General features: G+C 37.2%; 1 pseudogene; it reads left to right on the forward strand.

Annotated features, from left to right (window-relative positions):
• Positions 1-2,279: 2,279 nt before the first annotated feature.
• LOC139447769 (uncharacterized) lies at positions 2,280-11,202 on the forward strand (annotated as a pseudogene).
• Positions 11,203-17,843: the final 6,641 nt, after the last annotated feature.

Consider the following 17,843-nt stretch of genomic DNA (forward strand, 5'->3'; position numbering starts at 1 on the left):
CGCTATTGATTTGTAAATTGACATTTTTGCATGTTCATGTTTTTTTAATGAAATCATGCATTTTCTTATGGCAAATTAAATCATTTGAACACTTACAGGAGTCTTTTATCTGTTGCAAACCGAAATTGTTTCAGATTTGGTAAAAAACATAACTTTGCATCAAATCTTATTTAATGTCACAGGAACTTTTGTTGTTCAGTCTAAATAATAAACAACGATGGTCCAAGACCGAACCCTGTGACACACCCGCCAAGATCGCTTTTGGATCTGAAACCTCCATGAATACCCCACTCAGACACAGTATACTGACTCCGAGCCGACTAGTCCTTGTTTTAGCCCCTTAATGCCGAGCGCCAGACAGGGTAACAACAAGTACCATCTATTAACGTCATTTGGTATGACGCGGTCGGGGATCGATCCCCGGACCTTCCGCTCTCCGGGCGGACGCTCTACCACTAGACCACGGAGGCGGTCTAATTACCATGACATCAGATGAGAAAGTAAATCTGAACGAACAGAGAAACGGTTTTTTAATATTGTATCATCGCAGATGAACATTAAAAAATGTCACAAGACAGTGTGAAACAAAGAATTTATACTAGCGTCGTACAGCTAGTTTTTATGTATATGTATTTACAAATTGGTTTCATAAAGAAATATGAAGTTAGAAGTTATATATCAGTAAAGAAAAACCTATCGCCTTGCACAGTTGGCGCACTGACGTCATAAAAGTGTTGCTTATATATTAAATCTCACAGCTTTCCCTGTCGGTCCTCTGGGACGGTGTTCGTCATTTGTAAATAAAGATTGCTGATTGACTCCCAGATCGACATACCACCTGTCATCCATGGTCAGCTGGTTATGGGTCGGGAACGCCAAATTTGAATATGAAATAGTCCCGGGCGAAGACCTGTATGTGACGCCATCTGACAAAAAATCCTTCGAAACATGCTCAAGCAGATATGGACAGATATCCCACAGGACTTTGTGCGACGCCTGGTCCATTCCATCAGACGAAGATGTGTTGCTTGCAGGGCGAAGACATGTATGTGACGCCATCTGACAAAAAATCCCCCATGCCCTGAGCTTGGCTCCAGCATCTCGTCCATTCAGCCTTACGGGCAGACCTCCATTCGAAAATTGGACAGACTTTATAGAGGATCCACGTGTCGTTCTAGATACAGTATAGGTGGCTTAGAGACCTGTTTTGGCTCTCGGCAAACTATAACTTCAAACTTTTAGCAGAATATATAGCAGAAAAAGAGAACTTGGCTGCTGATGCACTAAGTAGAATGTATAATGTGAGTGAGTGAGTGAGTATGGTTTTACGCGGCTTTTAGCAAGACTCCAGCAATATCACGGCGGGGACACCAGAAATGGGCTTCACACATTATACCCATGGGGAATCGAAACCCGGGTCTTCGGCGTGACGAGCGAACGCATTTACCAATAGGCTACCTGACCGCCCCCATAATGTGAATTATATGGGCGGTCTCTTTATCCCCTTTGCTCTTTCACAGTGTGTTTGTGTGTGGACTAAATTGTAATCTGGTCAGCAGTGTCTACATGTTTCATTTTACTTCAATAGATACTCACCGCCAAAAGAAACGCGAACCATAGAAGCATAAATTATAGAGACGTGTGTACGTTAAGAAGAGATGTTATCAGTGTGTACCACTTAATAACAAAACTAACAATCATTCAAGTGTTACCCAAGTGTCCTTATTCTTATCACGATGTGCTGCACGTGATTACTAAACTTTAACACTGATCCTGCACGAGAGAAATGGTGCATCTCGAGTCGTGGATTTATGATGTCACATGTGATGCGTTCATGAGCGTCGGTGCACAGAACATGACAGTATGTTCGTTTGTGCATCGAACCTTCGAATCAATCTAATATCTCATGAATATGAGTAATTCTTCATATATTAACCAAATTGTATGGGATTTGCGTTTCTTTTGTCGGTGAGTATAATTGCAGAATCAGCGGCACATCAGTGGTGTATGCTACAAACAGAAATGCAACAGTTTAAGCGAGCAACATGTGCTGAGATCACAAAAAAAACTATCGATCTGTAAAGAATGCGTGTCTACGATTCTGTTTCTATTTCCGGTGTACCCGGTGCCTGCGAAGGGGAGTACAGTTTTGCTGTACACAACATTTTTAGCAAGCTCTCTTTGTCAAGTATTCCAGGATATCAGATTAGTTTTTTGTTTAACGCCGCACTCAGCAATTTTCCAGCTATGAGCACCCGATCCAGGAAATATTACCTACTACTAGCACAGAGTTGTTAGCAAATATGACCTGTTACTAGTAGGTACAAAGACGGTCTCTACGTCTCTGGAGACTAACATTTACTGCTAGTACTAACTAACAGTAACAATTAAATAGCATAACCATATTAGGATGTATGTTCACAGGGGCGCATTTCACGCCATATTGGAACATGCAGTGTCGAACACAGCATTCAGCAGATGGTAGGATGTCATCATTTTGTTGTTGTTTTTATCTCCGGTCTAGATAGGCTAGACTTAGATTTAGTATCTTCATACGGTATATATATTTTATACATCACCTAATTACAATTTTAACAACCAATAGATAGATCTATAGATATATCAATCCGGTCTTAATAGAAGATCGTTACGGTTTTCATTCATACATGCCATTGTATGTGTATTTGTTTGATAGAACTACACATATTTATAAGAACTGATCGTTACAAAATATATTGGCAAACAAGGTTAAAGTTTGTCTTTGGAAAATTCGTCCCGACGTGGTCAGAAAGAGTTATCCCCCTTGGCCGGCATAGCGATCGGTTTTCGATCAAACATTTATCGGTTAGATCTTGCTTTTTGTTTATCTGTTCTTACTTGTTCGTTGGTCATAATGTTATCTAGTCTTTGTGCAAACATTATTTACAGTCTACAACCATTCACTATGGTACTTTTTATTTTCAGATACTGAGATGGAGAACGTCAACGTGCCTGCTGACCCTGCACATGACGCATGTTTGTATCCTATGTCTGTAGGCCCAGAATGAGTGTAGGACTAACATAGATATATCAACTGGGAAGCATCAAATCTCATCTAGATTATTAGTGTTAATTAACTTGTTTTGCTGAAAGGTCTGGGTTCTGGGTTCAAAGTGAGGTCCATTTCTGGCGTTCGCTCCATTGTGAGATAAGGCCCACGCTCTAATTCACTAGTCTACATGCCCTCTTTTTTGTTTGTTGTTGTTGTTATTGTTGTTATGATGAACACTGAGGGAATATGTAGACATATGAGGTTAATAAAGGATCATAAAGATTATTGTGCATCCGGCAAATTTATAGTAAACTATACATGTATCATTGATTACCTCCCTTTGCAACCAATATGTCAAGATATCAGTACCAATTTACTCATTTTTTTATTCCCAGGGTATCCAAGTGGGCTGTGTCCTGCCACATTCAGGACATTTGAGGTGCAACCCTTGTAGGAAATCAGGTATGTTGTATTCTACCCCTATACATGTTGGGAATTTATATTATTACAACCATTCACTATGCAAACTCGCTCACCTGATTATGGCAATTGTGAAAGTATAACTTTCCCTCAGACCTTAGGCCATTTATTAAGTTATGAGGTGTGAGTTGGTATACTGTAATCAAACTACAGGCTATCGTGAATACAGGAATATCCAATTTGAAGTCAAATGAGCTTATGTCATGGTGCATTATCTGTCATCTGTCCATAACTAACTTGTACACTTTCAAAACCTCCTCTGAATCTACAAGGCATATGAAACTGAAATCTCAGCAATGATATTCTAAAACATGAGGCCATTTACAAAATATCACTTTTGCATATTACACAGCAAATTCAGATGTGGCATTATGAAACTTGATATGTGTTATGGGGTTTACATTGGTGTATTTTTTGCTTGATCTGGGAGGAACATCTTAGATATTTACCACTTGATGAGACCCACCTGCGTGGAAATGGTGCTCACAAACCAAGGAAAATAATCATGGTAATTATTGGATTTGAACCCATTGTCATAGATTTCTGGCATATGAAAGGGATGCAGCTTAGTCTCTGAAAATGTAAAATATTGATAGAAACATTTTATTTTCATTTTTGTTTAAAAGTAGACCCAGTGAGATGGGCTGGGCGGAAGGGAAAATAATATGGTTCAAGGACTGTGAGACAGACAGGGATGCAACTCTGCCCAGCAAATTGAGGTGGCTTCTTGGATGACTGTATTACCTGTGCCTTCTATGGCCTTAAACTTTCACATACCTTATGAAGTTTGTTTGTGTTTTCAATATCTTCTCTGAAAATCATATTTTCAATAAGCTGAGATTTTGTGTATTTGATCCCACTAACATGATGCCAGTACAACTTCAAGCTGTCTAGACATGGCAACCATATTGAACATATACTTTTCACCCTTTAGAAAGCCACTTCTGCATTTACGTTATGAAATTTGATATACAGTAATTATTTGGTAAACCCAACAACAGGGTCATATTTTGCAAGTTATTCTTATATTTGGAACTGCAACATTTTGTCTTCATGTGCTGCTGCAGCCATGATGAATGTGTTCTTTGACTCATTTCATTACCAATTATTATCCCCCACAACATGTTTTGCGGGGGTATTAAAATGGACATGGTCAGTCCTTGCATTCATACTTCTGTGTAAGATTTTGAAAAAACAATTACTATTTTCTTCACCAATCATGGTACATGGATAGGCCTAGTGGTGACCTGGTGCCTGTTGATAGTTTTGGATTTTTGTAAAATGTATCTTTTTAGTTTCCATGGCAACAACTTTGACTGAAATATGAGGGTAGTGATCGTTCTTGGAACATACCTTAAAAATCTACAATATTTCTTCACCAAACTTGACACACAGATCGGTCTAGTGGTGAACTGGTGCCTTTTGATAGTTTAGGATTTTAAAAAAATTAATATTTTGAGATGCCACAACTTTGACTCATACTGAAAATGAGGGTAGTGCTCCTTTCTATGCAGATTAATTTTTTTTAACAATATTTCCTTAACAAGCATGGAACATAGATAGGTCTAGTGTTGAACTGGTGCCTTTTGGTAGTTTAGGACATTTTAAAAATTGATATTTTGAGATGCCACAACTTTGACTCATACTGAAAATGAGGGTAGTGCTTCTTTCTGGGCAGATTAAAAAAAACTTACAATATTTCCTTAACAAGGATGGCACATAGATAGGTCTATTGTTGAACTGGTGCCTTTTGATAATTTGGGATATTTAGTTTCCATAGCAAGTATTTAGTATTTAGGGGATAATGGTGAATTTGTCTTCTTGCATATACTGTCATCCTTTTAATTGGTCAAGATGCTGTGAGAAAGTCTGTTCTGTAGATAAATAGTTTTGTTTCTTTTGCTTATTTTCTATACCCTTGTATTGCCTTTTTGTTGTAATAATATATTCCGTGAAAAAGTACAGGGAAGCTACAGATGCAATTTTAACACCTATACCCAGGGTAGTTTGTTCGAACAGTATTTCTGTCAGTCATGTGAGGAGACAGCCAAAAGGTAATGAAGGGAAATTTATTACATCAGAGCTACAGATAAGCAGCGTATTTGTGTAAAATACCCCCGAAAATTATTTAAACCCAATTACTTTCCATTAACTTGTGTACAGAAATGCATGCATTAAATGAAAAACTCAAATTATTAAAACAGCTCGCATAAATACCCAACGAAGCTTTTTCAGCATGCATACAAAGGAGCTAATTGCTGAAACACAATTACAAGCTAATTTACTTTCTGAGTCAAACCTATGTATTTAGAACATTATTTCATTTTTTGAAATCTTAAAATGTTCACTAATTTTGGGAAAGACCCAAGAGAGTGATGAATACATGAGTGAAAAAATATTGGTTACCCAATGAAAAATGTAATAACCCAATTAAAATAGAAACCCTAAAGTAAAAACTGAATTGCTCAAAAAGTTATCTGGAGCTCCGTTACATGAGTCAGTTTAATGGCACCAATACAATGGGCACATCTGGCCTCCATTAGGTTGAATCTGGTAAACTGTGTCTGTGATTTTTTGGGGTGACGACATTGCAGCCATATTGAATGTTATTTTGACCAGGTACTCATGTATCATAGTGTTATTCATTTAACAGGCTGTAATACTATATTGCAATCTCCAATGTGCTATGTTTCAGTGATCATATGTTCCATTTGGTCATGCCATCATCTTTCACCTTTTTGTGTCCTAATAATGGAATGTACCAGTCAGTGTAATAACCTTGTACTTGCAATGTTTCCTATGAATCTTTTGGGAAGTGAAGCTATGATTGGTTATATATGTATGTTATTATGCACTCCAACAATGGTATAAAATAGATCTACTGTTCTTTTCAGATTTCAGATTCAGATTATCATGCCATGGTCATACCCTTTGCATGCACCCTTGTATCTAGATTACAGGTATACTAACACTGTTTGGATTGTTACGGACATGATCCAAGTAATTCAGTCTCAAAAACGTAGTCACAGAATTTGATTCTTAACATTCCCAAAGGGCAACTATATGGAATGTCAGTTTTGGCTGATTTGGTGACATGACACCCCAATTACATGGATAGCTGTTAGTGCTATCAACCTCTTGCCTGCCTGGACCAAGCACCATTAATTTAAGTGGTCATAAACAATTCACTCGTTTTTCCTCATTTGTCAATCATTATTAAATATTCATATCATTTGGTGTATCTGAACATTTGTTACTTATTTCTGCATAATCTTGTTAATCTATTTATGATGACCTTTACCAGTATTTAATTCCCTAAAAATAAATTCTGATCAGTTTCAGGCCCATTTAAACGGTTCGTAGTGAGGCATATTTTTGTTTATCCTAGATAACCTTAGCAATGTTGTCATGGAGAGGTTGATGGATGTTTATTACACTTTTTTAACCTTCATTTGCAAAGGTATTTTTGTAGCTTCCAATTCTGATTTGTTCAACTTTAAGAACTTTCTTCTCAGAAACCAAGGAAACTAAAACTTAATGACACCTGGCATGTGTAGCACCAAAATGGGACTCGGATTAAGTTATATGGTTGTCCCAGTGTTTTATTTTACAATTTGTTCATTCAGTTCTGTGGTGTCATGTGTTGTGTTTATTCTTATGAAGATTTTCATTCTTCGCATACCATGTTCACAGGTTTCACTGTCCAGTTACAAGAAGCCTGGTGTAAATAGCTTGTTTGGTCCAGTTGCACCCAACAAAGGTAACATTGATCGCCTCGAAACGTTAAACAAACTGGTTGTAATATAGCATAGACTATTTTTCCAGATAAGACAAATATACAAAATAAAACAAAATACTTTTTGAATACAAACAACATGGCCTGCTTGTCTGATGTTTGTCATCCTGACACAACTATTAGCTCACCAAGGTGAGCTTATGCCATACTGTGGGGTCCGTCGTCCGTATGTCAACGATTTTTTCTAAAAACTTCTTCATTTGACCACAAATTGACAATTAACGAAATTTGACTGGAAGCATCCCTTGGTGGTGAGGATTCAAAATTGTACAAATGGTGGGGCTGACCTCCCAAAGGGCTGGGTGGCAAGGCGGAATAGGAGTAATTTGGCTATATTGCTTTAAACAACTTCTTTATTGGAACTAAGAGATAGATATCAACCATATTTGGTTGGAAGAATTCTCCAATGCTGGGGATTAAAAATTGTACAAATGGAGAGGGCTGACCCCCCAAAGGGCTGGGTGGCGGGGCCAAATAGGAGTAATTTGGCTATATTGCTTTAAACGACTTCCTCTCTGGAACTAAGAGATAGATATCAACCATATTTGGTTGGAATCAATTCTCCAATGGTGGGGATTCAAATTGGAGAAATGGAGGGGCTGAAATTGCTTCTTGAAAAACAATTAAGAATGAAATTAAAAAAAGAGAAACTACACTCTCCAAGAAGCTGAAACTTAACTTTGTAGAAATGATGATGATCACTTGTAGCTTACCGGTACACAAAGCGAAGGTTCAAATAAACTTATGTCATGGCTGTGTTCATCTATACTAATGGAAAAAAGTAACTGCTGTGTATTAAGTAGTGTAAATGTTATGTTATTGTAAATTACAACATAATATTTGGTCTTTTGTCTCATCAATGTTTTATCATAACAAATTCATTGACAAGATCCATTCCTGGTAATTGGAGATGGAGAGATACGCCCTAAAGAGGGGTGCAACTTGTAGGCGGGCACTATCCTGCTGCAACATGACATTACGTCCCTGCATGTGCACAAAGGCAAGAACATGATCTCAATCGATGTCCTCATAACAATGATGAGTCGTGTTTTCCCATGAGTTGTGATGCCACCCCATACCATTTCAGTTCCACCCCAAAACTGATTATGATAAGTAATGCAAGAGTTGCTAAAACATTCTCCAGTATGCATGTAGACCTTTGCACGACCATCAGAGCTGTTCAGATGAAACCCTCACTCATTTGTGAACAGTGTACTGTCCCTGTTTTTCTTCTGAACCTCAGATGCTGTCTACACCAAGTGTGACTGATAGTCCTGTGTAAACAAAATTAGGCATATTGCTGAATGTTGGGACCGGATGTTGTGCTCTCTCAACCGGTAATGTACAGTTCTGCCACTAATTCGTCTTAACCCAAGAATTGTCCGATTATTAATGTGGCAGATGTTATTTTTGATTCGATGAACATTAAAAATGTTTGGCAACTTCGTTTTGCGCATTTCGTGTTTGCAACATGTCATCAAGCCGTGACAGCATTTTTAATTACAGTTGAACAAAAAGAAAAAAGATTTTATTAGACCCAGAGAGCTAAACAATCATTGTTTGCTGTTTACATTATGAAATCGTGTGTAAATACCTTGCTCCCAACTAACATGCAAACACACAAATTATGTGCAGTCCATAAACATTTGCATGCAAATTGTGAATCACGACCTTAAAACTGAGGAGATGTCTTCATCAATATGCATATTGAAAGATGCATTATTTAATTTCAGATTAAACTTAGTTTTGTCCAATCTCATTAAAATCTGATCTTAGTTTTCGCTACCGCTAACCAAAGATCTGAGGACATCCCATTACGGGTCACGTAGGAACGACCTTTCGCGATCATTGACCGACCAATGAAATGACTGAAATTGACATTTGCCAATCAGAAGGTAGCTATCTCGAGCTTTACTGCACTAGTTTCAAACTGGCGACTACGCCTCGAAACATATTTTGACGTATTCTCGATTAAATAAATTTAAAACTGACCAAAACAACATTCTGGAATGACTTATAGATGGCCTAAATTCTATGGATATAATCATAAAACCTGTAACTGTCGTTCGGAATACCCTCTGTTAAATATTTCGAGGATTCATGATTAGAAAACACATTTTGACTGTCACTTTCAGGATCTGGTAAGTGACGCTCTGATTGGTTGGATGAAAGGTCATGCTGACGTGACCCATAATGGGATGTCCTCAGATCATTTTTTAGCGGTAGCGAGAACTAAGATCTGATTTTGATGAGATTGAGTTTTGTTGGACTTTTTATTAAGAAAAGTTACCTTTTTCTGCTGGTATGTATGTCGTTAACGATTACACTTTCAACATCTCCTCTAGAGCGACAAAGCCTGTGAAGCTGAAACTTGGCATGAATCATCCCAGCAATGATGTCAGAATTGTGATTTGATGTTAAGTGTGTCGCTATGTAACAGCAGCGTATAAAATTCCCGCAAGGGCAACTTTGCAAATATTCCTGTCCAGATAAAATGCTTCCCGTCCAGAATTTTCTACACTAATGAACATAAGTAACAAAATGGTGAACATAAGAAAAGTACTGTTGATTGTTAGTTCTCAGAAAATAACAATAAACTGATGGATTGTCAACTTAGTTACCTTAACTCATTGAAATTCATCAAATTCCAAGTCTGATTGACTGCCTCTATGGTGTACTAGTAGAGTGTCTGCTCGGAGAGCGGAAGGTCAGAAATTTGATCCCTTGAAGCATCATTCCAAAAGACGTTAAAGGATGGTACTTGTTGTTACCCTGTCTTGCTCTCGGTAGTAAGGGCTAAAAGAAGGAATGGTCCACTCGGAGTCAGTATACTGTGTATAAAATTTGTTTTGCAGGTTTTTGTTGAAGTATATATTTTTTCGAAATTCATGTCTAACTGTATCAGTTATCTCCCTCACAAAATGTTGGTTGTATTTTAAGAACCTTACACTTACATACTTTGAAAATAACAAAATCAGATCAAATTATCATCTGTTATCACATTTTCCTTCACACGAATATCCAGATACAAATTATGAGTCTGTGTCCAGAAGCCAGAAATCTTTTACCAAAAAATAAATGCATATCAGTTTCTGGATGTGAATTACAAAAAGTACACAAATTATCATCAGATATTTTCATTTTTCTTCAAGAAAATATTTGTGGTAAAAACACCATCTTAATTTTGTATCCTGGACACATTTAACTGGCTTGAGAAAAATTCCTTGCCAGTTGAGATAACTGCAAATTATAACTTCCCATTAAGTTTTGAATTTAAGTGAGACAACATGATATTAAACTATAATATCTTTACAGGCATTTTAAATGGAACTTAACTTGATGTTGCCATGAACCTAAAATAAATGTATGCTATACCCACAAACGGTCAACTGTTTCCTGATTGGCTGATAATAGAATGGGAGGGGCTTGTTTTTCATTATATTGGGTTTAACAATGTCACTGATTTATGTAAATGTAAAAATAAGGTGTACTATGTGGATTTATTTATATTGAAGTTAAATCATAAGTTATTTTTCCATGAAAAATGTTCAATCAATGGTGATGACATCACTTATGTGAATATTTTCAACCTTTTCAGGGCAACTACCATGCTGTAATGAAACTTGATGGTATCAGTTTACACCAACGCTAAACTACATATACAGCTCCCAATACAGTGTGCTTTGAGAAGGGAGAGCAACTATGCCCTGTACGTTTCTGGAAAGAAGAAGTGTTGAGAAGAAGAGTTCTGTGTTGAAGTCAGCATTGACATCCTGAGTAGTGAAAAGATCAGCAGGGAGTAGCATCAGTTCGCTACTGTGTGGAGGGACAGTGTTTCTCCCTATACTCGTGGACAGTACTGTACATCTAAACATATGATTCATATTATATATTGTTTCATAATGTGAGGTGTGTTTTTTTCATTCATAATATCAATTATCATATATGGTGATTTTACAAATATACTGTGCATGGAATTTCTTCACTTACACTGTTTTCAGCATTTTGAGGCAAAACTCTTTTCATGTGTTACATTTATGTTTATTGTTTCCTCAACAATAAAGAACTAGCAAAATGATGAATTTTGTTTGTAGTTGATTGATTATGACAAGGATAAACAGTATTATGTAGGCATGAATGTGGTCATGTATTCATCACCGAACGACATGTCAAATGGCTGATTGTGTTAATGTGCCCAATGGCATGGGTTTTGCTGATCTTGTCAGCCACTGATTTGCCTTGTCCACAATACATTTACCAGCGGCCTTGATACAGCTTACATTACAATCCTGGCAATCAATGCTACAGATTATGATTTTACATCAAAACAGATGGTAAGTTAGACAGTCCCAAATTATGATGTCACCATATTATCTCAACAGAAACATGAATCGCGAGGTGCTTTGGTAATGGTTACTACCCAATATATATCCGACAGTGACATAAAGCTGCGTTATTCTTGAATCAGACGCTATTGTCGCTAAATATAAACAGAAACATGAATCACATGGTTCTAGGGTTAGGGTTTCTGCCCAATATATGTCCGACGGTGATGTTAAACTGGGTTATTCCTGATACAGACTCTGATGTTATCGTATTTCATGAATCATGAGGTGCTAGGGTTAGAGTTTCTACCCAATACATGTCCGACAGTGATGTAAAACTGGATTATTCTTGAATCAGACGCTATTGTCGCTAAATATAAACAGAAACATGAATCACATGGTTCTAGGGTTAGGGTTTCTGCCCAATATATGTCCGACGGTGATGTTAAACTGGGTTATTCCTGATACAGACGCTGATGTTATCGTATTTCATGAATCATGAGGTGCTAGGGTTAGAGTTTCTACCCAATACATGTCCGACAGTGATGTAAAACTGGATTATTCTTGAATCAGACGCAGATGTCACGAAATTTCTACAGAAACAAGAATCATGAGGTTCAAGGGTTAGGGTTTCCACTCAATACATGTCCGACAGTGATGTAAAACTGGATTATTCTTGAATCAGACGCAGATGTCACGAAATTTCTACAGAAACAAGAATCATGAGGTTCAAGGGTTAGGGTTTCCACTCAATACATGTCCGACAGTGATGTAAAACTGGATTATTCTTGAATCAGACGCAGATGTCACGAAATTTCTACAGAAACAAGAATCATGAGGTTCAAGGGTTAGGGTTTCCACTCAATACATGTCCGACAGTGATGTAAAACTGGATTATTCTTGAATCAGACGCAGATGTCACGAAATTTCTACAGAAACAAGAATCATGAGGTTCAAGGGTTAGGGTTTCCACTCAATACATGTCCGACAGTGATGTAAAACTGGATTATTCTTGAATCAGACGCAGATGTCACGAAATTTCTACAGAAACAAGAATCATGAGGTTCAAGGGTTAGGGTTTCCACTCAATACATGTCCGACAGTGATGTAAAACTGGATTATTCTTGAATCAGACGCTGATGTTATGAAATCTCAACAAATATTTATCATGAGGTTCTAGGGTCAAGGTTTCTACCCAATATATGTCCGACAGTGATGTAAAACTGGATTATTCCCGATACAGACGCTGATGTTATGAAATCTCAACAAATATTTATCATGAGGTTCTAGGGTTAAGGTTTCTACCCAATATATGTCCGACAGTGATGTAAAACTGGATTATTCTTGAATCAGACGCTGATGTTATGAAATCTCAACAAATATTTATCATGAGGTTCTAGGGTTAAGGTTTCTACCCAATATATGTCCGACAGTGATGTAAAACTGGATTATTCCTGATACAGACGCTGATGTTCTCGTATCTCAACAGAAACATGAATGATAAGGTGCTAGGGTAAGGGTTTTTACCTAAAATATGTCCAATTGTGATGTAAAACTGGATTATTCCTGATACAGACGCTGATGTTCTCGTATCTCAACATAAACATGAATGATAAGGTGCTAGGGTTAGGGTTTCTACCCAATATATGTCCGGCACTGATGTAAAACTGGATTATTCCTGATACAGACGCTGATGTTCTCGTATCTCAACAGAAACACGAATGATAAGGTGTTAGGGTTAGGGTTTCTACCCAATATATGTCCGACACTGATGTAAAACTGGGTTATTCTTGAATCAGATGCTGATGTTCTCGTATCTCATCAGAAACATGAATGGTAAGGTGCTAGGGTTAGGGTTTCTACCTAACATATGTCTAATTGTGATGTAAAACTGGGTTATTCCCGATACAGACGCTGATGTTCTCGTATCTCAACAGAAACACGAATGATAAGGTGCTAGGGTTAGGGTTTCTACCTAATATATGTCTAATTGTGATGTAAAACTGGGTTATTCCCGATACAGACGCTGATGTTCTCGTATCTCATCAGAAACATGAATGATAAGGTTCTAGGGTTAGGTTTTCTACCTAATATATGTCCGGCACTGATGTAAAACTGGGTTATTCCCGATACAGACGCTGATGTTCTCGTATCTCAACAGAAACACGAATGATAAGGTGCTAGGGTTAGGGTTTCTACCCAATATATGTCCGACAGTGATGTAAAACTGGGTTATTCTTGATACAGACGCTGATGTTCTCGTATCTCAACAGAAACACGAATGATAAGGTGCTAGGGTTAGGGTTTCTACCTAATATATGTCTAATTGTGATGTAAAACTGGGTTATTCCCGATACAGACGCTGATGTTCTCGTATCTCAACAGAAACACGAATGATAAGGTGCTAGGGTTAGGGTTTCTACCTAATATATGTCTAATTGTGATGTAAAACTGGGTTATTCCCGATACAGACGCTGATGTTCTCGTATCTCAACAGAAACACGAATGATAAGGTGCTAGGGTTAGGGTTTCTACCCAATATATGTCTAATTGTGATGTAAAACTGGGTTATTCCCGATACAGACGCTGATGTTCTCGTATCTCAACAGAAACACGAATGATAAGGTGCTAGGGTTAGGGTTTCTACCTAATATATGTCTAATTGTGATGTAAAACTGGGTTATTCCCGATACAGACGCTGATGTTCTCGTATCTTAACAGAAACATGAATGATAAGGTGCTAGGGTTAGGTTTTCTACTCAATATATGTCCGACAGTGATGTAAAACTGGATTATTCTTGAATCAGATGCTGATGTTCTCGTATCTCATCAGAAACATGAATGATAAGGTGCTAGGGTTAGGGTTTCTACCTAATATATGTCTAATTGTGATGTAAAACTGGGTTATTCCCGATACAGACGCTGATGTTCTCGTATCTCATCAGAAACATGAATGATAAGGTTCTAGGGTTAGGTTTTCTACCTAATATATGTCCGGCACTGATGTAAAACTGGATTAGTCCCGATACAGACGCTGATGTTCTCGTATCTCAACAGAAACACGAATGATAAGGTGCTAGGGTTAGGGTTTCTACCCAATATATGTCCGACAGTGATGTAAAACTGGGTTATTCTTGATACAGACGCTGATGTTCTCGTATCTCAACAGAAACACGAATGATAAGGTGCTAGGGTTAGGGTTTCTACCTAATATATGTCTAATTGTGATGTAAAACTGGGTTATTCCCGATACAGACGCTGATGTTCTCGTATCTCAACAGAAACACGAATGATAAGGTGCTAGGGTTAGGGTTTCTACCTAATATATGTCTAATTGTGATGTAAAACTGGGTTATTCCCGATACAGACGCTGATGTTCTCGTATCTCAACAGAAACACGAATGATAAGGTGCTAGGGTTAGGGTTTCTACCTAATATATGTCTAATTGTGATGTAAAACTGGGTTATTCCCGATACAGACGCTGATGTTCTCGTATCTTAACAGAAACATGAATGATAAGGTGCTAGGGTTAGGTTTTCTACTCAATATATGTCCAACAGTGATGTAAAACTGGATTATTCTTGAATCAGATGCTGATGTTCTCGTATCTCATCAGAAACATGAATGATAAGGTGCTAGGGTTAGGGTTTCTACCTAATATATGTCTAATTGTGATGTAAAACTGGGTTATTCCCGATACAGACGCTGATGTTCTCATATCTCAACAGAAACACGAATGATAAGGTGCTAGGGTTAGGGTTTCTACCCAATATATGTCCGGCACTGATGTAAAACTGGATTATTCCTGATACAGACGCTGATGTTCTCGTATCTTAACAGAAACATGAATGATAAGGTGCTAGGGTTAGGTTTTCTACTCAGTATATGTCCGACAGTGACATGAATGATAAGGTGCTAGGGTTAAGGTTTCTACTTAATATATGTCCGACAGTGATGTAAAACTGGGTTATTTCTGATACAGACGCTGATGTTATCGTATCTCAACAGAAACATGAATCGTGAGGTGCTTGGGTTTGGGCTTCTTCCCAATGTATGTCCGACAGTGATGTAAAACTGGATTATTCTTGAATCAGACGCAGCTGTTACGGAATCTCAAAAGAACAAGAATCGTAAGGTTGTAGGGTTAGTGTTCCTACCCAATATATATCTAATTGTGATATAAAACTGGGCCGAAAAGTGACAAGAAACTGCTTTATTAGTCACACAGACCCTACTTATTAATTTCTGCCTTTATGGTACTGCAATTTTGCTGAAGTAGAGTGAGAGAAACTTGGGTGCACAGGTGTCCCAATTGTCATGGTTGATGGAACTTGATGTACTGGTCATGGGTTCAAATCCAGAATATGATCAGTCGTTAAACCTGTAACTATCTTTCGGAATACCCTGTGTTAAAGTTTTCGAGGTTGTATGATTAGAAATCACATTCTGACTGTCACTTTCATGATCTGGTAAGCGACGCTCTGATTGGTCGAATGAAAGGTCGTTCTGACGTGACTCCTAATGGGATTTCTTCAGGTCTTTGTTTAGTGGTAGCGAGAACTAAGGTCTGATTTTAGTGAGATTGTGGTGACGGAAACACAACTAGTATCACATGTATTCCAATACTTTATTCTATTCTATACAGAAATCCATTTTTTTATACTATATATACATCAGTAGTGAAAACAAAAAACTTCTGAATATCATATTTGTGAAACTTATACTTAAAGATGGTGTCAGTTATCTTCAACTTGCTGAATATGAACTTTAACATTTGGTCATGACAATATTAGTGTTGGAATCAAGAGTGCAGCATCCAGTTCATGACATCACTTTAAAGCAGATATCTGAAACCACAAAAAACTGAATCAAAAATCTTATCTGGAGCTCTGTTAAAATACTGTAAAATTTGCATTTTATCTCAAACCTTAAATAAAATATTTCAAATATTTCAAATTCACACATTTCTCAGCCCATTTATACACTTTATTAACAACAATTAGTGAAAGCACACTTTCAAGATTTATTTTCTGGCATATTTCTCAACAATGGTGCCCCAAAACTGCTACCCTTTTGATAATTCCAACCCAATAAGTACATAGAAAGTTGCATGATCAAAAACATAAGAACAAATAGTTGAAGGCAAGTGTTTTAAGAAGCACATAGTGTTTCAAATAAAAAATATGACTAAACTTAATCAAATAGATTGCAAACACATGTCCTAAGTCTAGATGTATACAATGAACACTTCTCAAGAACATCTGTGCATCCTTACAACAGGACTAACTTGCATAATTTCAGAGCAGATTTGTTGATATGCTATTTCCGATGACCTATAAATGTGTTTGTGGGGGAAGTATTTAAATGTATGGGACCCATGTATTTTACCTGAAGTTTAACCCAATCTGTGGTATTTCATGAAGGGTGTTTTAGCAAGGGATGACTGTATTTATGTTTATGTTGCAACATTACAAAAAGAACCAACATCAGATATTTCAAATCCTTATCTTGAACAAATATACAGTTTGGAATCCCAATAAAATTCACATTTCTAGAACTGATTTGCCGCTCTGATAAAGGGTACTTATATATTTTATTATGTGGCTGTTTTCTCAATATCATTTTCATTTTAACACTTAGATCAATTCATTACATTTAATACACTCCTGTGTCACCATTTACAGTGTTGATATTTTCCATTCATCACTCCAATTTACCGGTATATGCATAAAACCAAAAGGACTAAACGAAAATGCAGTAAATGTAGATAAGGGGGCACATGTGAAGTATGTGCAGTTAAAGTAACAGCAGTTAAAAAAATAATACTATGCCCCAAAGTACAATGTAATATAATTTAGCATGGACGACAAATTCAATATGGTTGACATGGTGGCCATATTTAGAATCTAGATATTATCACTGTCATCTTGTTACAATAACAAGCAACTAACCAACATATATCAACATTGGTCTATGTTATGTGTCGTTATATCCGCAGCCATGTTATTTTCGACCACCTTAAAAGGAAGATAAATTTGAAAGTGACCATTGAACATGATATGTCTTTACACACATGACCATTCTATTTTATGTTGTAATTTAAATTTCTTGTCCATTATTCATGTGTTCAATCATTTTCAGATGACTTTTGGACCCCACAACCCCTCAATACCTGAAAAGTTCATGGTGAATCTCAAACCTGAACTGTGT

Source organism: Haliotis cracherodii, unplaced genomic scaffold (assembly GCF_022045235.1).
Source record: "Haliotis cracherodii isolate W230 unplaced genomic scaffold, xgHalCrac1.p SCAF_7, whole genome shotgun sequence".
NCBI classification, from domain to species: domain Eukaryota; kingdom Metazoa; phylum Mollusca; class Gastropoda; order Lepetellida; family Haliotidae; genus Haliotis; species Haliotis cracherodii.